The sequence below is a fragment of the Mustela putorius genome, unplaced genomic scaffold, assembly GCF_011764305.1.
Source record: "Mustela putorius furo isolate JIRA1106 unplaced genomic scaffold, ASM1176430v1.1 tig00000224_pilon_pilon_pilon, whole genome shotgun sequence".
Lineage (NCBI taxonomy): Eukaryota > Metazoa > Chordata > Mammalia > Carnivora > Mustelidae > Mustela > Mustela putorius.
This window is the reverse complement of record NW_025421321.1, coordinates 33,049,351-33,074,387: the sequence shown is the minus strand read 5'-3', so window position 1 is coordinate 33,074,387 and position 25,037 is coordinate 33,049,351. Positions and strand designations below refer to the sequence as shown.

At 41.7% G+C, this 25,037-nt stretch overlaps 1 long non-coding RNA gene across 6 annotated transcripts in view; it reads right to left on the bottom strand.

The window, feature by feature from the left end:
- LOC101679918 overlaps positions 1 to 25,037 on the bottom strand; it is an 84,391-nt gene that overhangs the window by 3,761 nt on the left and 55,593 nt on the right. Inside the window, exons 3-4 of one of the 6 annotated variants that reach the window (XR_001177784.2) lie at positions 19,584 to 19,653; positions 18,438 to 18,682 (exon numbers count right to left, since the gene is read on the bottom strand). The exons of 4 other annotated variants lie outside the window; for them this stretch is intronic. This is a non-coding gene — a long non-coding RNA (uncharacterized LOC101679918). The remainder of the gene's footprint in view (positions 1 to 18,437; positions 18,683 to 19,583; positions 19,654 to 25,037) is intronic. One more of the 6 variants, XR_006606059.1, reaches the window with a different exon arrangement.

Sequence of the window (25,037 nt, the reverse complement as noted above, 5' to 3'; positions counted from 1 at the left end):
GGTCCGGGCTGCTCCTCAGAGGTGAAGTGTGTGGACTTAGAAGAGGAGAGAAAAAGAGGAAATCCAGTAGAACATTTTTTCCATCACCATTTTTGGCGTTATACACACATGTACTCTTTTTTTTTTTTAAAGAGTTTATTTACTTATTTGACAGAGATCACAAGTAAGCAAAGAGGCAAGCAGAGAGTCAGAGGGAAGCAGGCTCCCCGCTAAGCAGAGACCCCGATGTGGGGCTTCATCCCAGGACTCTGAGATCATGACCTGAGCCGAAGGCAGAGGCTTAACCCACTGAGCCACCTAGGTGCCCCCATAAAGATATTTTTTAAAATTTTTAAAAAAGATTTTATTTATTTATTTTTCAGAGAGAGAGAGAGAGAGAGAGGAGCAAGAGTGAGCACAAGCAGACAGAGTGGTAGGCAGAGGCAGAAGGAGAAGCAGGCTCCCTGCTGAGCAAAGAGCCCTATGCGGGACTCGATCCCAGGACACTGGGATCATGACCTGAGCTGAAGGCAGCCGCTTAACCAGCTGAACCATCCAGGCATCCCTAAAGATATTTTTTAATCATTTCCTATACTATGGAATTAGATTTATTTCTGAAGACCAGGCTTAGGTAAGGGAGAGATCCGAAGATGAGGAGTTTTATTTTGGATGACGCAGAACACATCTCCCCCTACATGCAATTCTATCTCTGCCCAGAGGAGCTCACAAAGTACCGGTCATTATCCTTAAGACTTTTAGCTCCAGTAGAATTTACTGGCTTCTCATTCCTTTTGCCAATGTTTGGTAAAATCCCCTCTTTGAGCCCAAGAGAGAAATTTTGTTTTAATCCCTAACTTTATTTATATGTGAGATCCTGTCCGAAAGGCTGGAACAAAACTTGGTAGTAAGTGCTCTTTGCAAAAATAGTCATCAGGAATAACATTCAGCAACATGCTGTGTAAACGTCCCAGCAGACCAAATGTGTTCTCCGAGCCAGAGGGATTAAAGGATTCTACTTGGGATCTGAACAAAGGTCATTCTTGCTACCGAACTAACTCGATCACTGTCACTGACCCTTATGGAAGCAGGTTCTTTTCCTTCTCGTAAGCTCTGTTCCATTCTCTTATGCATATTTCAACAAGATTCACCCATTTTCATAACACCTAAATCTGTCTTAGAAAACCGATAACTCACAGCATAATGGTTCTCTAAAGAATTCACAGAGCAAAGGAAGTATGGAGATGTTAAAAAGTAATTTACAACTATGGGAGAACTCATGATGCCAAGTACAGATCTTCCTTAAAGGAGATCCTCCAGCTCCTTTATGACACTGACCCAAACTGGGGGAATGTAAAGAGGTGCTTCTATATCTGGAGCACAGTGTTTCTAATGCCATCTTCTTGAAAGCCAGCATGATCTCAGAGAAACACAGCTGTTTCCTGGAGCAAATGGTTTGTATTTGGGGTGGGGGACAAATAATTTCTTCCTGAACTCTAGAGGATTTTATTGAAGAATGTGTTCCCAAATGCCACAGCCTTCTGAAGGCAGAAGTGGGAATAAGTCTGGAGGGTCATTGATGGTCATTGGAGGGGTTGAGTGATGGTGGAAGGGAGAGGAGAGATCTTGAAATCCTCATCCTATCCCTTTCTCTTTGGGGATTCTGAGCTGCGTTTCTGTAGTCACTTAGAGGGGCATAGTGCAGGGAACCCAGTGAACATGGATCTGATTCCAGGTGGTACTGAAAAGGTGAGCTGTTTCAGGATTGGATATGCCTGTATCCTTAGATGCTGCACTTGGAAGCTACCTCTGCTTCTAGAATTTCTGTCTCTCCCAGGAAGCTGGATTTAGTATCAAAAGTGACCTGATGGGGTGCCTGGGTGGCTCAGTGGGTTAAAACCTCTGCCTTCGGCTCAGGTCATGATCTCAGGGTCCTGGGATTGAGCCCCGCATTGGGCTCTCTGCTCGGCAGGGAGCCTGTTTCCCCTTCTCTCTGCCTGATTCTCTGTCTACTTGTGATCTCCGTCTGTCAAATAAATAAAATAAAAAATCTTAAAAAAAAAATAGTGAACTGATTTGGGTGCCCCTGGGTGGTATAATGGGCGAAGCCTCCAAGTCTTGGTTTCAGCTCAGCTCCTGGTATCAGGGTTGTGAGATCAAGCCCTAAGTCAGGCTCCGTGTTCAGTGGGGAGTCTGCTGGAGATTCTCTCTTCCTCTCCCCCCCACCCCCACTCTCACACCCTCTCTCTCAAGTCGATAAATAAATCTTTTTTTAAAAAAGTGAATTGCTTCATTGAATGGTATCCTCACAAGCAAAACCAGGATATGCTCTTGTGAAACATCTAAGCATTGACCCATTTAGAGATGAAATTGCCAGATCACAGGGAATGCACGTCTGAGTTTTGTGGATACGGCTAAGTTTCTGTCCAGCATGGCTGGAGCAACTAAATACATTTTCTGCTCCCATGTGTGATGCATCTCCACTCTGCCGAACGACCCTGAGGACAAATTCATTTTCTCCCTCTAAAAAACAAAGACAAATGCAACATGCAGCTCACCCATATTCAGTCTCTAAAAGATGTTTGTTAACAGATTGAGAATGAATTTGATGGCATCCAGTATGGACCCTTGGTCTGTGCCTCTCCCCATGATGCAGGCCACACACATACTTTCCAGTCTGGTGTTGTCCTAGAATCAACTGTACACTTCTTTCATGAGATGACATTCAAGCCACAAAAAGACAGCAAGGTCAGTGAGGGCTGGAAGAGAAAGTGAGTGTAGCTCATAAAACTAAGAGGCACTTAAGATTTAACAAGATTAACAAGTGCTGTTGAAAAGACCTACTTGGCCTGAGTCGCAGAGAAAGAGAAGGCACCAGCTCAATTCTCTTGGCTTTGCTGTCACACAAGTGGAAAGCTCCCGAAAGCCTTGCAAGAAACTGCAAGAAAGCTCTTTGGAAAATGTCTACGTCTTTCCTGGTTATTTCTCTTGGACCTTTAGAGAAGGAACCAGTCCCTCATTTTCACTGCCCCAATTATTTGCTCTGAGGTTTGCTCAGGTTCTTACATTCAAGTCATTTAATACACAGAAAACTCACACTAGACTCTTCTGGAACAATCTCTTCTAAAAAACCGATAGTGGATCCAGCAACAGCAAGTCGAGAAAGAAAATCCTTCCCTTTTCTAGGCTTTGTGTAAATACCTGAATTAGCGGAATTCACGAAAAAAACTGGTCCTTCAAAGGCCTACCGACCTTTTTGTCATGGGGCAAAAGCAGTTTTTAGCTTTTATAACAACTGCTGTTTTCAGGACATGCCATGTTTTCTATTCCATATGCTGAAATTTGGCTTTAAATGCTTAGTAACCAGAAGATCTCAGTGATGTTGGGTAATTCCTGGGTAAGCAATTTGCCAAATGCTCTAAATATAGAAGGAATGCCCAAAGGTATGGTAAGTGTGTATGCCCCTTGCAATACAGACAGGTAAACAGAGCATGGACATTTATTTAGGCCTTTTAATTTAAGGCACGTAATTTAAGGTTTCCACATTACGTCTATATAGAAGCTACAAGTGCTCTGGCGGAAGGGAGAGGAGATATCTTGGCTATCTTACTAACCTTATGCCCAGACAGAAGCTACAAGTGCTCTCTGCCTGATGGTGCAGGGAGCTTGGTGTTTCCGCTAGGTTAAGCACTTCTGGCCGATTATCTAATTTCCAATCTCCCCTTCTTTGCAAAAAGAACCTATTTTGAGGTAGTGGCTATTTGCCAGCTAATAAGCTCTATTCCCCAGACTTCGTTGTTGTTAAAGGTAGTCGTGTAATGTAGAGCTGGCCAATGGGATTTAAATAAAAGCCTGATCGAAGGGGTTTTCAGAAAAGCCACTGTATTCTCCCATAAAAAGCTAATCTGTGTCTTTTGTTCTTTTTTCTTCCTATTTCTTTCTTACAGGAGCATGTATATAATGAGAGCAGGAGCTACACGCTAGCAATGGCAGAGCTGGAAGGTAGGAGAAATTGGTCCTTGATGGCATCAGAAACATTCAGACAGTGAGCCCTGCAGTGCTGCCTCTATAATTCTTATGCCAGGGATATAAACCACTTGTGTTAGCCACTGCAGTCATGTTTCTGTTTCAGGCATCTGAAGTGCTAATACATGTTGCCTCATTTCCTTAGAGCTGGGTACTTACCTAAGGAGCTCTGGTTCTAAACCAGAGTGGCTCAGCTCTCCCATGACATCATTGCACTTAGGGTTTAAGAAAGACCAATTTTCAAACATCCTGAGGATTTGATTTGGAAAAAAAAAGAAAAGAAAAGAAAAGAAAACTTGGAGATTTCCCTCGTAATGATTGAATGGCTTCCAGTAGGCACTGTGACCCAAAAGGCAAGAAGATATTTATTTGATGGTCTCAGCTTTGCAGAGATTTAGTGGGAGAAGGTAACTTTATAGAGTCAGTCCATGCACCCCCGGTAATGCTTATATAAAAGTTTCCCTCTCCCAATCACCCAGCAAGCTTCTCTAATAAATGAGAACATCAAGAACAAGTCAGTCTCATATTCTGTTCTACCAAATAATCAAAATGTCCTTAGTGTGTGCCCATTTGTTTATGGGCCCATGGACAAGTATGTCTATGTAGCACTGATACTGTTCCTTAGCACAGATGAGGAACCTAGACTTTCCTTTCCCTCAGTTAAAGATCTAGTTTATGTTGTGTAAACAAACACTGTAGTTTGGCAAATAGAAATGGGTCCAAGGATTGACAGGATAAGAATCAGAGGGGTGGACTCCTGTTTGACTCTCACAATAAGTGCCTTTCTACCAAAGAGCAAGAAGTATTGGTAGAACCATGAATAGTTCAGGGTGAGTGGGTATTTGAGGCCAGCGCACAACAAAGCAGAAAAGGTAGATCAGGGATCTAACAGGGTGCCTTTGGGGCCAGGTTCGGGAGTTTGGAATTTATCCTGTAGGCTGGTCTTTTCCAAAGGCTTCCTTAGAAATCCAGAGCAATGAGATATTTCATAAAAGAAGGATTCCATGGTCAGATAATTTTGGGAACTATACATGCTACATCACTCTCTCTTGAAAACTCACACTCTGTAATTGCATATTAAATGCTGAGAAGTTTTGCATTAAAGGAGCTGGTTAAAATCCATTCTGGGTTCCTCTCTCCCCTACTCTCCTTATATTACTTGTTAAAATGTATATGCTTTGGAAGCTGCTGCTGAGGCAGTTGGGGGGCATTGCAGGTCTTTGAAATGAGTCATGTAAACAATTGCTTTAGAAAGATTTCTGAAAGCAATGTACAACCTGGATCAAAATTTGGGGAAGAGGGCGCTTGAAGAAAATACTAGAGACAAGGAATCATTAGGTCAGGGACTCCTCAACTTGGCTACATATTGGAATCATTTGGGGATTAAAAAATTCCCAGACTCCACGGCATTTCTAGAGTCCTGATTCAGTAGGTGTGGGCTGGGCGTGGGATATTGTGTGTGTGTGTGTGTGTGTGTGTGTGTGTGATTCTGAAGCAAAAGCTAACATTGGAATTTATGAGTCCAAATTAATTGTGAGGATTATGATAGTTCAGTGGAAAGTTAATAAGACTAGTACTTGGATGGAGGCAGCAGGAGTAAAAAAAAGTGGGAAGGATACAATAAACTAAGTAAGGCAAGAATCTACATGCCTTGAGATCCAATGTGAGGATCAGATTGAATGGGGAGCAATTCAAAGATGTTTTCAGCCTGGGTTATTGGGAAAGGTGATGGTTTCACTAATGGAAGTTAAAGGTTAGGGGCCAGGCCAAAATAATTTCTGAGATAAGAGGATGCCTTGGTCTTGGACATGCTTAGGTTGAGATGGCCAGTATATATGAAGGCCTACTGGGCAGCTGGAAATGCAGGTTTCTAACACAAGGGAATGAAAGGGTCAAGATCCACAGACAGAGCCAACTCTGGGGATAGCTTGGTGTTCCAAGGGATGAAGTGTAAAGCCAAGAATAGAACCACAGGAATGCCTACATTCCAGGCTTGTGCTCTTGGGATTCAGTAGAGATGGCCAGAGGAGGCAAACGGTCAAGAACTTCATTACAAATGTCAGGGAAGGAAAGCCTTTAGAAGGGTTCAAGGTCCTCTCCCTCCAGCCAGATCTTATAGCAGACAATGATGTGGTGTGGGGCTTGGGCCTGGCTCCCAGCTCTATTTCTTATTTGTGTTGTTCTTGAGCAAGTTTACATAACCTCTCAGGCCTCTGCTTCCTCGTATGTAAAAATGAGGATTACATAGATTCCATGTTATAGGTAAGTGCCTATTGTAGTACCATGTAATATGGTGTAAATGGTGTACAACATAGTATCAACATAATACATACTCTATTATATATATATATATAATTGTCTTAGTGAAATGTCCTTTGGCCCCATTAAAAAATTAGTTGTACAGACAAAATAAGTGAAAAAGGTAAATAATCAGCCATAATTCTATCATCTTAATAATAAATTCTTTTTACTTTAATGTTTGTATTTTAGTCTTTGACCATGTGCTTATATACATTTTACATAGCTATTTTGGGGAAGCTTGCTTTTGAACTTAGCATTATACCCTAAGACTTTTCTTTTATGGTTACTTAATTTTCTTAGTTATCATTTTATTTACTCAATAATTTTCCCATCAGTGGAATTTGAGCTGTTTCCAATGTTATTTTTTAAGTTTATTTAAGCAGTGATCTAATTAACTTAAACATTAATATAGCCCTCTAATTTTTATAAATTATTTCCTTTTGGATGAACTATCAGCAGCAGAGTTATTGTCCCAAAGGGTTAGAACGGTGAACAGTGAATAGTTTCCAAAGTATGTTGCTGAATGACTTTCCAAAAGTTGTATTAATTAATGTGGTTTCCAAAGGTTATACCTGTTACCAAAGTATGAGTCAACCAGTCTTACCATATCCTTACCAGAACTAGGAATATCATTATTTTTTTTATATTTTTGCCAGCATAATGGGAACAGACTGGCTGAAAACAGAGTTCATTGTTGCTTAATCTGTGTTTGGATAATAATTGAGACTGAATATTGAAGTTAACAAGAGAATGGTACAGTACCCAGACTAGCAATAATGATACTATTTCTAGGCCTGAAGTGGTAAAGGGAGGACCCACCAGTTAAAGGAACCCAGAGAGATAGTTGTCGGAAAGGGCTGCCTGAGAGGAGGTATCGCCTTTGGAGAGACACTGTCAGCCTATGGTGACCCAGTGGGGAGGGAATGGGTAATGAATATCCTGACCTCGATGATTTCTACTTAACCTCTGATCTCCTGGGATGCCTCTCATTGACCTGGCCCAAATTCCAGAGGGTGGTTAAGGCCATCTATAAAGGTCAGTCTCCTAAGCCCTAAGTAAGATGAAAAAGAAAGGAGTGCATTTAGAAGAACAAGTGGAAAATATTCAGCACAGATATTCTGGCATTAAGATATTTTAGAATGGCTGGTAATATAAACCTTCACAAATAGATACAAGATTATGGATCCGAGATCTCACTTAATTCAACTTTTGAATGTTATTGAAAGCTATTTAATTTCCATAATTTAGCAATTAAATAGAAACACATGTAATGTTAATGCCATTACTGCATCTTTTAAAAAAATCTGGATAGGAGAATTTATTCCTTGCTTGAAGGAGTTTTATTATGCCAAAATTTCAGAAGCAGGCAGGAAAGAATTCCAAATCTGAGTCAGTAAGAAAACAAAGGGATAAGCAAAGAGTAAACTGTCCAGAAATGTTAACAATGAAAGGGAAAATAAGTGAGTGTACCTGCAATTTTTCTGATTCAGTAGGTTGAGTGGGTCCTGGAAATTTTATTTATAACAAGGGCTCCAAATCATTCTGATATAGCGAGTGAACTGTCATTTGGAGCAACTGGACAATACATGTTTTAGAAAGAAGGTTCAAAATCTATAACCTCATAGATATTACTGGAATCAATCTGAGTGGAAATGGCAAACTTGAAAATGATAATGATATGTCACTGGCAACAGGGATTTCCTTGCCTTAAAAGCCATGCTTGATTATGACAGTTAAAAACAATGATGGTTCTAACATCAAGCGCTTCCTACAGGCCAAACCCTATGACAAGGGCTCCTTCTCTCACTGAATCCTCTCAACAACCTCATGAGGTACCTCTAGTATCTGCATTTAATAGATGGAGAAATTTAGGTTTATGAAGATGATGTACAAACCGGAGAACTCACCACTATCATTCCTCAGGCCTTGATGTTCTAGCTTGTCTACTCTCTTCTCTTTACCTCTCAGGGTTTTCGTATTTTTGTTTTATATGTAATATCCAGGGTTTTGGAGAAATAGAGAAAAGTATGTGTACTCCATCTTTTTAAAAGCAAAAGTACTTTAAAATATTTTTTAAATAAAAGGGTCATCATCTTTCACTCTAGCACGATTACAACTCTCATGGCTCCATAACTGCCCAGTCTTTGGTCATATATAAGAGTATTGGTATGAGGTTATAACAATAGTTCACAGCATTATTTATGATGGAGTGGTTAAGAACCTGGGCTTTGGAGTGTCAGCTCCACAGCTTACTAATGATGGGTTCTCTGATGAAGACCACATCGAAGCCTGACTTCTGCCCCCACCCAGCAGAAATGAGGAGCCCATTCTCCCCCTTGCTTGGTTGGTGCCACAAGAGGCCTAGTGAGGAGTCAGGACTTCCACCACCACACAGTAGTAATGAAGCCACTCCACCGCACTGTCAACCATGACCATGTGAGGAGCTGGAACTCCCACCCCTGTCCAGCAGTAACAAAGGACCTCCCCCTCCCTTTTCATTGGCTGAGTGGGGGACTTGGATTTCTACCTCCATCTGAGAGAAAGAGGTAACCTTTCTCTTTTTCACCTGTCAGAGCCATGTCAGAAAAAGCCAGCTAAAAAAGGTGTAAGTAAAGATCCATAACATAATACAAACATGTCTAAAATTCCAATTAATCATCATACCAAGAACCAGGAAGATTTCAGACTGAATGAAAAAAGGCAATCCATAGATGCCAACACTGAGATGACAGTGATGCTAGAACTATCTGACAAAGATTTCAAGCAGTCATAATAAAACTCTTTCAGCAACACACTTGAAACAACCTCAGCAAAGAAAGAGAAAGTCTCAGAAAAGAAATAGAGGAAATAAAAGCATGTGAGGAAGAATGAAATGCAGTGAAAAATATAAAAGGAAAGCAAAAAACTCAGTGAGTGGACTCAACAGCAGAATGGAGGAGAGAGAGGAAAGAATCCGTGAACTGGAAGAAACAACAATAGGAATTACCTAGTCTATACAACAGAGAGAAAATAGACTGGAAGAAAAATGAAAAACCAGTTAATGCAATAATTCAAGGAAAGGAAATAAAAAGCAAAAGCATAGTAAAGAATGAAAATATCCTTTTTTTCAGATAACATCACTGACTATGTAGAATATCCCAGGGACTCTACACACACATACATAGACATTACCCTCCTAGAAGTAATCAGTTCAGCAATGCCAGAGGAGACAAGATGTTAACTAGGTGCAAACCAGTATGCAAAAACAGATGGTACTTCTATATACTAGCAATGGACATGTGGGCCCTGAAATTAAAAATACAGTATCATTTATAATTGCTCAGAGAAAAGTGAGAGAAATGCTTACATGTAAATCTAAGATGATACGGCAGGACTTTGTGGTGAAAACTACACAACACTTAAGAAGTCACGGAAGACCTAAATCAATGGAGACATACCATCTTCATTGATTAAAAGACTCAACAGAGATACCATTTCTCCCCAAACTGATACACAGGTTTAGTGCAATTCCTATCAAAATTCCAGAAAGGGCTTTTATAGCTATAGCAAGAGTATTCTAAGTTTTATGTCAGAAGGCAAAGGAACTAGAATAGCTAAAATATTTTTGATAAAGAAGAATTAAATAGGAGGAATCAGTCTATCCGATTTGGAGATTTGTTATGTAGCTATTGTAATCAAGACTATGTGGTAATATTGATATAGGGATAGATGCGTAGATCCATGGAACAGAACAGAGAACCCACAAATAAACCCACACAAACATGCCCACGTGATTTCAGACAAAGGTGCAAAAGCAGTTCAGACATGGAAAGAGAGACCGATCAATAAATGGTGCTATAGCAATTGGACCTCCATAAACTAAAAAAAAAAAATTTAACCTTGACCTACGTTGCACATTTATACAAAAATTAACTTAAAATGGGTCATGGATTTAAAGTTTAAAATGTAAAACCAAAGAACTTCTAGAAAGAAACATAAGAGAAAATCTTCAGGATCTCAGTCAAAGTAGAAAGTTTTTAAGCTTGTCACCAAAAGCACAATTCATAAGAGTAAAAATTAATAAATTAGACTTCATCAAAGTTAGACATTTTTGTTCTGAAAAAGACCCTGATAAAAGGATGAAAGGACAGATTACAGACAGGAAGAAAATATTTGTAAGCCACATATTTGACCGAGAATTAGCATCTAGAATATAGAAAAGACTCTTAAAACTCAAAAACAAAGGATCCAGTTAGAGAATGGGTGAAAGATACATGAAGATACATTCACTAAAAAAGACATACAGATGACAAATAAACACCTGAATATATGTTCAGCATCACTAACCATCAGGGGATGGCAAATTAAAACCGCAGCAGTACACACCTAACAGAATGGCTAAAATAAAAATTAATGACCATACTACCAAATGCTGATGAAGATGTGAAGAAACTGGATCTTCCACACATCACCGGTGGGAATGTCAAGTGGCACAGCCAATCTGGAGAACAGTGTGATGGTGTCTTAAAAAAATAAATAAATAAAACATGCAACTACCATACAACCCAGCAAATATGCTCCTGGGCATTTATCCCAGAGAAACCAAGCCTTGCATTCACAGAAGTACTTGCACGTGAATGTATAAGGCAGCTATATTTTACGTAAATGCATCTTTAAGTCTCCTGGACTAATCTTTTTAATCCAATTTACACCTCCTATATAGAAATTCTGGAGTCACTACTTCTGCCTATGTAGACTGAAAGAGAAAAATATATATATAGAAAATGAAACCAAGTGCTTGATTTGAAGACTTGATACTAAGCCTTCCAGGAAAAGGAGAAATTATACACTATATAAATCCCAAGGAATTACATTGCTGTTCTTGGAATCATTGATCTGAACCTGGACACTACTGGACATAATTCAGAGTCCTGAAAAATGAAAATGTTTTCAAAGTTTAATGAATATTTATTGAGCATGTACTGTGGGTGAAACATGAGCTTTCACATTGAAATAACATCTGTACCTGATAATTATCCACAGTGCACACAGGAGCCAATTGAAATACAGACAGGTTTAGATTAGATTCTACTTTGTGCCAGGTACTTTGATATTCAGCTGTTAACTGATTTAATTATCCCTGTTAGTCATGGTAAAAGTTTCCTACCTCCTGGTTTCTCAAGTCTTTGGCCATGATGAGGAAGATTATAAAAGGGGTGTTCTGAAATTGGACCTCCAAATTAGGACAATGAATTTTATAGAGCAGGACACTAAAATGAGCTAAGAAAGAAGGTCCTGAAATACTAATCATTGTGCTGTTCCTTCTCCCCCCTCATCCTGGATCCCTTTTTTTCAAGGGGCCTATTACAGTCAGAATTTGAAGAGAAGAAAATACTAGTATCGAGGTTACTGGACGTTTCCAAGAAAGGACAAAGTAAAAGACAAGGCTCTAAGGGCTTCAGGGCACAGAGTTTATGCCATAGCAAAGACAAGAAAAAGGTGAGAAGGAAAAGCCATCCCCTCCTCAGCTGCCTACACTCCAGGGAGACTACTCAGAGATCTCCTGTACTGGAGGGGAGAAAGCTGGGGGACCCTGCCATGGGGGCTACTCTGTATCATTTGAGTATCAGGATCAGAGCCCTATGGCAGTTCTTCTCCTGCTATTATAGGCTGAATTGTGTTCTCCTAAATTCATAGATGGAAGCCAGTACTTCAAAATATGACTATAGTTGGAGGAAGGGCCTTTAGAGGTGATTAAGTAGGTGGACCCTGATCTACTCTGGTGTCCTTATAAGAAGATAGAATCTGGACACACACAGAGATATCAGATATATATGCCCACAGAGGAAGGACCATGTGGGGATAGAGAGAGAAGGCAGCCATCTGTGAGCCAATGAGAGAGGACCCAGGAGAAACCTGGGAGACCTGCTGTTACCTTGATCTTGGGCTTCCAGCCTCTAGAACCATAAGAAAATAAATTTCTGTTGTCCAAGCCACCGAGGCTGTCGTATTTTATCCTGGCAGCCCCAGCCCAATGGCAAGACTAAAATAATTGGCATCTAGGGAGAGTCTCCCATAGAGTACAGAAAAGACACTATTCTGCACCCAGTAACTGTGCTGAACTCCATCTATGCCACCCTTGACAAGGCTGCTTAACAGCAGCCCAGGGCACTGGTAAGACCCTTCAGGATGGAGGGACCGTGGCCCAAGAGGGGTGGGGGTTGTGTGGAGGAGGAAGACCCAGCAGAGGAAACTGGGTCAGGCTGGACTATGGAGAAAACCTTCTTGGCATCAGATGCAGAAGTTCCTTGTGATGGGTAGAGCTGAACCCCTGTAGATTGTGATTAACCTGACTATGTAGCCGCCCAAGGGCCCTGGGAGACAAGGGTGAGGGGAAATTTGTTTCCTTCTCTCATGGGGCTGAGAATCCAAAAGTTGTCTCAGTTGACTTGGTGGGAAGTGTGTCCTGTCTAACCAGACCCAGGGTGGACTAGAGGGCCAGTTATAAAGTGGCCAGTGACCCAGCATGGCAGCAGCCAACCACAGTGAGACTCATGGGATTGCATTCCTGAGACATCCCAGAAAGCCTTGGATAGAGGATCCAGTGAAAGGCTGGCCTCCTGGGGTCGTTCAGGCATTCAGGTGGTGACTGTTGGGCACAAAGGGAAGTGAGGGACATCTGGGTAACAAGAGGCTCTGTTTGTGACCTTCATTTTCTCACTTTGGCCTGAGCCTCAGCTACTCAGTTTTATTCTTGGAATTTTCAGATGTGGATTTGGTACTCAAACTGAAAAATAAAGGATGAGATTATAGAGGTTGGAGCAAAAGGAAATCCATGGTTTTATGCCTGAGTGACAAAGGAAGCAACAAATTCCTTCCTTTTTTTTTTTTTTCTTTAAACTTAAGTCAAAATAACAGTTGCACAGATGAGGGTGTGTGTGTGTTGGTGGGGGGGACTGGGGCTGAAGTCTTAACCACTGTGGATATTTTTAAAACTTGAGGAGAGGCGTAGGGAGGGCTTTCCTAGCACTGAAATCTTGAGGGAAAGTTCCAGCCTGGGAATGAGAATAGAGACTCCTACTGTCAGCTAAACCCCAACTTCTTTTTTTTTAAACCCCAACTTCTTTGCCTATAAAGTGAGGGGTTAGATTAAGTGATGGCAGAGTATTATAGAATTTGCTATTTTATTTAGATTCTTCTAAGTATTTACGTCAAACCCTCCCTGTCACTAGGTTCCTCTTCCTGAAAGTTAGATGGCTGTAAATGTGTGTGTGTACATGTGTGGTGTGTATAGAGTGTGGTATAGGTATAGCATATATGGGCAGTGTGTGCATGTGTTTTTGTGTGTGTGTGTGTGTGTGTTGTGGTACATGGGCACAACATGTATTGTGTGTCTGTGTATGATGTGTGGGTTGTGTGTACAGTATGTATGGGTTTGGTGGGTCATGTACTATTTACTCTTGCTGCCCAGAACAACCCACATTGCCCCGTTTATGCTGGATTTCCAGATCCTTCAGAAACGTTCTCTCCCACACCAGCCAAGTAAGCAAGAACACATGTGAGAAGCCCTTCTCATTCCAGTGCCTCTTGAGATGCAGCCAAACAGCTGGAATTACATGCTTTGTAGAAAACCAGGGACGTGGCATGGCAATGGGAAATTCAGTCTGTATTTGGAAGCCAGATTCCTTGTCCCAAACCTAAGAGGGTGAGAGAGGGTGGAGGCTGGACTGTCTCTTGGCAGTAGCATGGGCGCGCGTGTGTGTGTGTTGTGTGTAGGAGGTATCTTTCATAAAAACCTCTATCTTTTCCAGCATTCTGCCATTTATATGCACGTTTGCAATTTGGACTCCAATTTTGAAAACAGCTTCTTTCCTCTGCATTTCTTCCTCTGGTTCTGTTGTTCCTCATTCACCTCTCCAGACCCTTTTCTCTTTTGCCCCACAGCAGGGCATCAAGCGCCTTGTGGACAGGGGCTCAGCGTTCTTAATCAGCTGCCTGGAGGCCCCCTCTCTCCCCAAAGCAGGGAGGATTAGACTTTCCATGACTGTCAGGCTGCGAGGCTTCAGAGTCTTTGATGCTTCCAGTTTCCTGGTTATGGGAGGGTTTCCTCTTGATTCTGGGGACGTACAGAGCTGCCAGGGTCCAGCTCTCCTCTGTATCTAGCCCAGTCACATGTTGCTGCTTAACAACTCACCCCAAATTCGGTGGCTTTAAACAATCATGCATTTCACTCACGAGTCTGATTTGGCCTGGACACAGCTCCCACATGGCACCTGCTCGGGCAGCTGGAAGGTGATGGGTGACTCTGCAGTTGGGGCTTGGAGTCATCGAAAGCTCACTCACTCACAGGTCTGGTGTCTGTTACTGGGACTTAGCCAGGACTGTGGACTGGAACACCTACATGTGGCTTTTCTATGTGACTGGCCTTCGCAGAGCATGGCAGCTGGGTTCCAGGAGTGAGTGTCTGAGGAGACAGGGCTGAAGTGCATACTGTTCTTATGATTTCATCTCAAAAGTCATTCAGTATCACTTCTGCCATACTCTATGAACTGAGGCAGTTACAAAGTCCTGTCCAAGTCCAAGAGGGGGTGACACAGACCTCACTACTCAGAAGGAGGAGTTGAAAGCACAGCATGTGTGTCGTGCCGTGTATGCGTTCATGTGTGTGCAGTGTACAAAGCATTATATGTAGTGATGTCCTGTGCATGTAATGAGCACGCCCTCTATCATGGCGGCTGTGCTTGGAAATACAGTCGGCTGCATTTCTTTACACATTTACTATCCCTTTCTTTGCCTCTTACAGTCCTGTTGGTTTAAATTTGTGGACAGAGATGCAATTTGCAGTAAGGATTGTGTGGGTGCTAAAGCTTACACTCTTGCTTGAATTATGTGGCAGGCAGAATGGCCTCAACATAAACCCTAAGGTTTCTGCTCCCTGGTACACATGCCCTGAATAATCCTCTCCCCTTGAGTGTCTGGGATGGGGTGAGGGGGCATAAACATGCTGGGATTTTACTGGGATGAATAGGTTACATGAGATGACAAAGGTGAAGAGATTTTGCAGAGGTTATTAAGGTCTTGCATTAGTCACTTTGGGTTAATCTTAAGGGAGATTATTCTGAACAGGCCTGACATAACCAGGGGGGTTTTTTAAAGGAAGGTTTAGGCCTGCCCTAAAGAGAGAGATTCTCTCTTTGAAGAAGCAAGCCACCATATTGAGAGAAGACCATATAGCCACAGTATGAGAGTGGCCTCTAGGAACTGAAAGCAACACCAAACAACAGCCAGCAAGAGAAGAGACACTTCAGTCCTATAATTGTAAGAAACTTCTGCCAACAACCTGAAGGAACGTGGAAGAACTCCAGATAAGAACGTGGCCCTTGGGGTGCCTGGGTGGCCAGTGGGTTAAGCCTCTGCCTTCGGCTCAGGCCACAATCCCAGGGTCCTGGGATCGAGCCCTGCATCAGGCTCTCTGCTCAACTGGGAGCCTGCTCCCCCCGCCTCTCTCTGCCTGCCTCTCTGCCTACTTGTGACCTCTGTCTGTCAAACAAATAAATAAAATCTTAAAAAAAAAAAAAAAAAGAATGTGGCCCTGCTGGCATTTTGATTTCAGTGTTGTGAGACCCTGAGCAGAGAATCTAGCTAGGCCACACCCAGGTTCCTGACCAACAAAAACTACAAGATGATAAATGTGCACAAAACCCAGCCAGTTTGTGGTAATGGGTTATACAACAATGGAAAAAGAACACGTGTCATAACCATGAACTGTACTGGCAAGAAAACTTCATTGAGTGGGTAACTGGAGAAACACACGGCAGATCCAGTAGCGAGACAGTGCACATGTTTGAGACCCAGCTCAAATGTCACCTCCTTTAAGACCTTCATGGATTCCCTTCAGCCAGAAGTAATCTCTTGCATCAGAAATTCTATACCTTTGTTTGTACTTCTTTTGTGGTACCTCTCATAGTCTAGTTGTACAAAACACCAATGTATGTGTTTTGTCTCTCTGCCTGGATTGTAAGGCCTTCTCTGTGGAAATGGTGTCCTTTTAATTTTTGTGGCACCAGGGTACTTAGCTTAATTCTTTGCATATCAGCTAATGTTTATTGATAATTTATTAGGCACTTTTCTCAATGATAGAACTTCAACTTTTATTTGTTGAGGCTGTTTGAGAATACATTTGATGTAAGGAAAATCAAAAGATGGTCTTTGTTATTGTTTTGTGTTAGTTTAAAATATTAAAACTAAGAGCTCCTGGGTTGTTCAGTCAATTAAGTCTCTGCCTTTGGCTCAAGTCATGATCCTGGGGTCCTGGAATTGAGCTCCACATTGGGCTCTCTGCTCAGCAGGGAGTCTGCTTCTTCCTCTCCCACTGCCTGCTGCTCCTCCTACTTGTGCTCTCTTTATCTCTCTCTGTCAAATAAATAAATAAAATCTTAAAAAAATATCAAAACTAGCTAAGCATTTTGGTCCTCATTTGCAATCAGTGGGAATATTTCTGTCATCTGAGCTTCTGAAATGAAGCCTATGAATGTTCATCAAATAGATTTTGGTTCCCAGACTCTGAAACTCTCTGCCAAGACAGAATCACAGATCCATCTGAGTAATATTTATTTCAATTCCATAAAGGGAGAAAAGAATTTCCTAAGCCACTGGGACAAGCTGCTAGTTAGCTATTACCTCTAGAATCAGGACCACCATGGGCATGAAGGTAGGGATGAAATGTCTTCTTGGAGTACAGAATATAAGTCTCTTTAATTTAGAGAAACAAGTAGCCTTGTCTTGGGACACCAAACACAGAAGAAGCAGAAAGGCCAAAGAACATAAAATAGTCATAAAATGCTTTAAGGATGGCAGAAAAAGCCAGAAGCTCCCAGGGAACCCCATGCAAGCCATGCTCGAGGACTCGCACACCATAGGAAACTTTTTGGCAAGCTTGATTATTCATAACAAAAAGCACTTCCATTAATAATCTTCCTGGTACCTCTTATAAAAATAGAATTGTAGTGGTGTGAGGAATTCTTTTGGGGCCAACTTATTAGTCAGGTCCATGCATACATGCTTTGGGGGAGAGCCAACTGATAACTCTGGGCCCCAAAACATCTTTCTAGGACTTCCAAATCTGGACTTATAAAGACAGTGAGTAGAAACACTACATTTATATCGCTCCTGAGAATTTGCAGAGTTTCATGTACATTATCCAACTATGCCTGGGGATAGGCAAAAACGTTCCTCTTTTGGACTCCTAGGAGCAGGTGAAGTTCGGGCACCATGATTGTTAAGGCCTCAAAAGGCATCTACTCTGTTTGGAAATTAGCAGTGTGTGTCTTGTTCTGGCTTCTTATCTCACGAGGCCCTAGACATCTGGAGCCGACAGATCAGATCACTACTAGTTAGCATCAGGTGTTGTTAAAGGCCTGAGTCAGAAATTAATCACACTAACTATTCTCTGGTTCACCCTGTGGTTATCCCCATGGTCAATAATGAAACTGGATATGACAGGTCCTGATTTTACATTTCATGTGGAGGATGAGGAAGCATGTGTGAAATCTACCAGGAATTATTTTCCAAAAATCCTGGTACAGAATCTGGAGTCTTTTGCTGTTTAGACTCTAGACAATCTTTGGAACTTACTGGGTATTTATCCTTACAAGCTAAAGGTATTAGGGAAGAGGTCTGTAGTAGTGTGTGTGTGTGTGTGTGTGTGTGTGTGTGTGTAAGGAGATGGGAGAGTAAGAAGCTAAGAAAAGAGCTGGTATCTGCTGCTCCCTTCCCCCACTGTATGGGGAGGGGGAGTGGCTAAGAGGAAGGGAACAGTGTAGGGTGTGAGAAGTAAGAAGGTTGGGAGAAGTAAGCTAGGCCCATCCAGCTCTGCCTTAGCTTCACTTGGAGAAATTTTTAAAAACTCAGATTTCTAAACCAACTCTAATGAATCACAGTCTCTGAGGGTTGGGCCCAGAAACCTACATTTCAGAAAACCAGGTAATTTTGATGTACTGGTGGGCTTGCAAATCATTGGAATAGCAAATAATAGAGTGTGAGCAGCACTGTAAAGAGCACTGGACTAGAATCAGGGTCCTGTGTTTAAGTTCCACCACCAGCTTGCTCTGTGACCTTGTAAAAGTTGCTTTGCCTCTCTGGGTCTGTTTCCTCACCTGTAAAATGGGTGGTGGACCAAGGAAGTGTCAACATTCCATCCACATTAGAGCTCAGAGACTGTCTATGACACTAATGTCTGGAGCTCAGGGATTCTGTGAAGATCTCTATGCGGGCGCAGGGACAAAACGCAACAGGAAAGAGAGGAAGAGGGGTGAGAGACAAGTGGTGGGAGTCTCAGGCAGGTGGCCTCTTCATCAGGGTTGATCCCAGTTTTGTGACACATATAATTTGAAGGGTCTTCCTTAAGGAAAAGAATACAAAAGAAAAAGAAAAAGAAAATGAATACAAAATTACCATACAAAATTAAGCGTAGAGGGCACCTGGCTGGCTCAGTCAGTGGAACATGTGACTCTTGATCTTAGGGTTGTAGGTTCAAGCCCTGGATTAGGTGTGGAGATTACCTAAAAATAAAATCTTTCAAAAATTATGTGGAAAAGTGAATCTTGATTCAGGGTAATAAAATCACTGCAAACTATATATTTTATGAAAAATGCCATAAATATAGAATCGAGAGAACTAACATAACACTTTTATTAATTTGTTGTTTGACACACCTTTATAATTTTTTTTTCTTTTGCTCTGCATACGCTCTTTCTTTTCATGTGACAATAATTTTGTATTATCACTTTCTCTGGAGAGAATAGGAAGACAATTCAGACTTAACTCTAATATATTTGAAATTTGTTTTTCTAAGCTACTGATAGTTTTGTAAAGTTTCTTTCAGCTTCACAACTCACTGGTAATATTGTGGGCTTTTTTGGGATTGCATTTAAGTCTGGGAAAACCTTAACTGTTTCTTTCATTTCAGAACTTTAAGAATTGTAAGAATCTGGGGGCACCTGGGTGGCTTAGTAAGTTACACATCTGACTCTTGGTTTCAGCTCAGGTCATGATCTCAGGGTCATGGAATCGAGCCCCAAGTCTGGCTCTGTGCTCAGTGTGGAGATACTTTCCTCTCCTCTATGTGTGGGCTCATGTGTACATGTCTGCTATGTGTGGCTGTGTGTGGGTCTCTCTCTCTCTCAAGTAAATAAATAAATAAATAAGTAAAATCTTTTTAAAAATCATTAAAAAATAACTGGAAGAATTTTTCCATATACTACCTTATACATTTTAATCCTTGTTTTTTCCCCTTCCATTACCTGTTGAGTTCTGGTGCTGGGTGTCACAGGTCACATTGATGGCACAGCTTACCCCTGACCTCTGGCTGACCTGGCGGAGTGGATGGCAAGCCATCATTGAACTGCACATGGAAATGACATGCAAACATTCCCTTAAACCCACACCAAATGTACCCCCAACTTAATTCTTCTTAGCCAGATCCCCAGAATGCCTGTGACCACTCCAGAGCTGCCCAACCTTGGGGGATGCATGATAGAGGAGGAGGGAGAGTAGTTTTAAACTATTCTGTTAGAACTATGTTATGTCTAACTATACTTAGAACTATATTTATGTGTGCATATCATATAATATATATTACAGATGAACCCTGTGACTTGTACATTTTATATAAACATATGCACACATATAAACACATTATGCAATATATATCCATGAAACATAAATGGTATATATATATCATATATTATAATATATTGCATATGTGACTACATTGTATATTATGTCCTGTCCAATATAATATACCCATATACTATATATATGTGCACACACACACACGCACTGCCAATTTTATAAAAATTCATGGTCCTATGAACCAACTGCTAGCACCTCTCAAGAGCCAAGGAGAAGCCCAAGCAGAGAGAGTACCTGGGTCTAAAGTTTCATTGGCTTTATAATAGATCCACCTCTGCTCTGATGCTAGGACAGAGACCAGGGTTGATTGTGAGAATCACAGGGCTGAGATTCCTCCCCAAGGGTTCTGAATATTTTGAAAGGCTCAGGCACATACCTCTAGGGTGATGTGCTGTGACCATGGCAGTGGTCAGGGTGGGGGGTTCATCTGTTGTCCTTCCCTTGCCTCTCAACCCTTACTTGGGGGTCAGGAAGGTCAGAGTCACAGTTGTCCAAGCATCTTGGCTGCTATTCTCCAGTAGTTATCCTCACTGACTCTGCTTTATATAAAGATAAGGGTTAATTTCCAAGAGAAGTGGGGAGGAAAATTCTAGGATGAATAAGTACCCAGAAGAAGGGCTGAGAAACAGTAGCACTTCCTTGACACCCACTTGGAGAACACAGGCAGAGCTAGATTATCAGCAGAAAATCCAGCAATAAAGCTGACTATGGGGGCACCTGGGTGGCTCAGTGGGTTAAAGCCTCTGCTTTCAGCTCAAGTCATGATCCCAGGGTGCTGGGATCGAGCCCCGCATCGGGCTCTCTGCTCTGCTTTCCTTCCTCTCTCTCTGCCTGCCTCTCTGCCTACTTGTGATCTCTGTCTGTCAAATAAATTAAAAAAAAAAAAAAAGAAAGAAAAAAAGCTGACTATGTCCTGTTAGGAGCAGAGCAGACAGGAGAGTCCAGCAAAGAAGGGAAAGGAAACTCTGCTTGAAATTGGGGGGGGTGTGGTGGGATTGGGCACTGAGCGTGCCTGTCTAGGTGATTTAACTTCAAGAGGCAGGAGGTAACCAAAAACTTCCAGAATCCCCAAATATGTGAGGTATATTGTAGTTATTGCACAGTTGGCCAAGTTTGCTCACACTAGCTAAGGGACACTCTGGAGTACCAGAGGGAGATAATCACAAGTGAGTCTCATCCAGAGGACATCTGCATCAGAGGTATTCTGCATCATAAGGGCTTATCAAGCCCTCATCATAAAATTATACCATGAGTCTACTTAAAAATTCTTAGTTCTGCCCAGAATTTTGCAAGTGTCCATTTTGTAACTAGGGAGGGAGCATGTGAGTCAGGGAGTGCATATCGGCCAAGGGAGGGCTGAGGAAATGTCTTAGAACCCAAATTCTATGAGCCTCCACACTCTTTGCTGGAGATTCAACTGGATGTAAGACTGGTGAAGAGAGAGGCACCTAGGTGGCTCAGTGGGTTAAGCCTCGCCTTCTGCTCAGGTCATGATCCCAGGGTCCTGGGATTGAGCCCCGCTTGGGCTTTCTGTTCAGCGGGGAGCCTGCTTCCTCCTCTCTCTCTCTGCCTCTCTGTTGACTTGTAATCTCTGTCAAATAAATAAATAAATAAAAATCTTAAAAAAAAAAAAAGACTGGTGAAGAGAAAGACAAAGGACCCTCTTTCAGAATTCCCTTTCTCCCTTGGTTTTCTTATGATTTTCTAAAATTTTCAAATCAAAGAATACAATATATATGTAGAGTGTCTACAGTGCATTAATCTTAGGTGTACAACTCAATGAATTTTTGCATATGTATACAAAGGTGTAAGTAGATCAATATATGGGACATTTTCAGCATTCCAGAAAGTAACCCTTGCTTCTTCTTAGTTAATAATCCCTCCTTTACTTTAGAGGGAACCACTATTCTGAATTCTATTCACCACTGATTAGTTTTTTTTTGTTCATGAACTTGGAATCATTCGGTATATTTTTTGCTAGTTGTCTATTGTGTTATAACAAATTACAGTAAACTGGGATGCCTGGGTGGCTCGGTTGGTTAAGTGTCTGCCTTCAGCTCAGGTCATGATCCCAGGGTCCTGGGGTTAAGTCCTGCATTGAGCTCCTTGCTCAGGAAGGACCCGGCTTCTCCCTCTGACTGCTGCTCCCCCTGCTTGTGTTCTCTCTCTCTTTCTCTGACAAATAAATGAATAAAATCTTAAAAAAAAAAAAAAGAATTGCAATAAACTTAGTGGTTTAAAATAACACACATTTAGCATTTCACGATATCTGTGGGTCAAGAGTCAGGACACAGCTCAGGTGTATCATCTGTTCAAGATCTTACAAGGCTGCAGTCAAGGTGTTGGCTGGGCTGTGTTCTCATCTGGTTGCCCTTGGGAAAGTTGCACTTGGGAAAGCTCTGCTTGCAAGTTCATTCAGTTTGTTGGCAGAACTCACTTCCTTGTGGTTGTATGACTATTGGCTAAGGGCCACTCTCAGCTTTTATTTTTTTTTTAAGATTTTATTCATTTATTTCTTTATTTGAGAGAGAGAGAGAGAGTGCACAAGTGGATGGAGGAGCAGAGAATGAGAGGGAGAGAGAATCTGAAGCAGACTTTGGGTTGAGATCAGAGCCTGATACAGGGCTGCATCTCACAACTGTGAGATCATGACCTGAGTGAAAACCAAGATTCAGACGCTCCACTGACTGAGCCACCCAGGCACCCTACTCTCAGCTTTTAGAGAACAACTGTAGTTCCTTGCCACATGGCCCTCTCATGGGCTCTCTTACAATGGACAAATTACTTCATGAGGGTAAGGAAGAATATCTCTCTCTAGTTTACAAAGACAGAGTCTTATATAAAGTAACAAATCTATTGAAAAAAGAGTAAAAAATCACAAGAGTGATGTCTCATTACTATGACATATACCATAACCTGATCAAGGAAGAAACACCCTATTCCCTTTGTCATGCTCTATTTGTTGGTAATAAGTCACAGTCTCCACCTGCAGCCAAAAGAAGGAGCTTATATAAAGATGTGACTTCCTGGGGGTCACTGTAGAGTATATCTGCCACATTTTTTGTGTGTCTGACTTCTTAGATTCAACCTGATATCTTTGAGATTTGTCTGTGTTGATGAGTGTATTCACTGTTCATTCTTTTTCATTTTGTGTAGCATTCCTTTACATAAATAGACCACAATTTATTTACCCATTCTACTAATGATGGATACTTGAGATGTTTCTACTTTTTGGTTATTATGAATAACTCTGTTTTAAACATTCTCTTACATGTTTCTAGATGAACATATGCATTTGTTTCTCTGGAGCATGCTTGGGTTTTTTTCCTGTAACTTACTTTATTCAACACTTATTTACATTCAGCCCTTCTTGCTGTAATTTTAAAAGTCATGACTTGGGGCCCCTGGGTGGCTCAGTGGGTTGGGCCTCTGCCTTTGGCTCGGGTCATGATCTCAGGGTTCTGAGATCAAGTCCCGCATCAGGCTCTCTGCTCAGCAGGGAGCCTGCCCTCCCCCACTCCTCTGCTTACTTGTGATCTCTCTCTGTCAAATAAACAAATAAAATCTTAAAAAAAAAAAAAAAGTCATGACTTGGGACTGAACTGGAGGATAAAAGAGTTTGACTTTCATTGTGACAATTACGTTCACCTCCTCCCCCCCTTGTCAAAGGTAGTGGTGATTGGATCCCGATTTTATTAATGCTTTCCTGATGATTCCTCTCCCTTCTAGCTTTTCTTTCACCCACCTTAAACTTGAGAGACTGCCTTGCAGCTGTCAACCTGGTTTCAGTGGGATACAGGTTTCCAGTTTTCAGGAACACTATTTTCTATGCTTTCCCTGCTGCGTGGTTTCAGCATGCCCCTGCCTGAGAGTCCTGGACAGCAGAAGACGTCCACAGCAGCAGGTGGAGCTCTCCAGAGGACAGGAGCCCAAATCTGTAACCTTGGGAGGACTGTAGGAGGGCTCCTTCCCTCCCTCCTTCAGGGAGGGAAGGAGCCTTTCCCCTTACCATGCAAAAGAAATGGAAAGATTCAGTCACATATGAAGGGAAAGGCCAGGTGATGAATACAACTTAGAAATACACAGAAAGAAAAACACTCCAGGTTTTCCTTATGGCTTAAGATTTCTTCTCCCCACTGGCCAGGAAGTGACTAGGTCTCACAAGACTTCTTAAACACAAGTAAGCCCCATTTTCAAGATATCCAGTACTAAAGATCAAGCAGTGAGTGATCTGAATTCAAAATGATTTGTGGAGGTATTCTACACGGCAGCTTTTGTGTGGAAGTGTCTGCTGATGGCATGACAACACATGACTGCACAATCAACTGGCTAGAAATTTCGAGTTCCGTTCCATTAATGTTGCTTCATCTCTCACACTCACTTCAAATAATCACAGATTTTTATCAGCGCCATCTCATAATCACATGGTTAATTTATCTCTTTTTCTTTGCCTCCATGACTGTGCTCCAAAGTCCGGCCTCATAGCTTCCCGGATCTGTAATCATGGCTACCACTCAGTAACATTCCCTGCGTGTGGAGAACTATGTTAGACACTTCATTGTGTCATGTGTTTCATTGAATTTTATTTATTATGTCATTTAATTTCAGAACACTCTTGAGAGGTAGGTACTTTTCTCTCCAATCCACCTCTAAAGGAGAGGGAGGCTCAGGGAGTATCTTAGACCTTGCCAGGCCATGTAGCTTATAATAGCAGAGACAAGATTTGAACCATTTCGAAATGTCAATGCCAAAGGCTGTGCAACTCTAATGGGGCACTCTAATGGCCAGCTGGCCATGCCCTAGGCAATTAAAGGGGCGTGCTCTCCTCCACTGATGAGATGATTTAATGGTGGAGAACTGGAAGCAGATTCAACAGGAAATTGCTCCTGCTCTTCCACTATTGCCAGAAAGGCAGGTTCGAGAACAACCATTCTACAATAGTCATTTTGGCAAAAGTCTTTGAAATTTAATAAATGTGTATCCAACACTATTTTATACAACAACTCAAGTCATTCAGTTCTTATGGGTCCATCTTCCACATAATTTACTCTGGCATGATCATT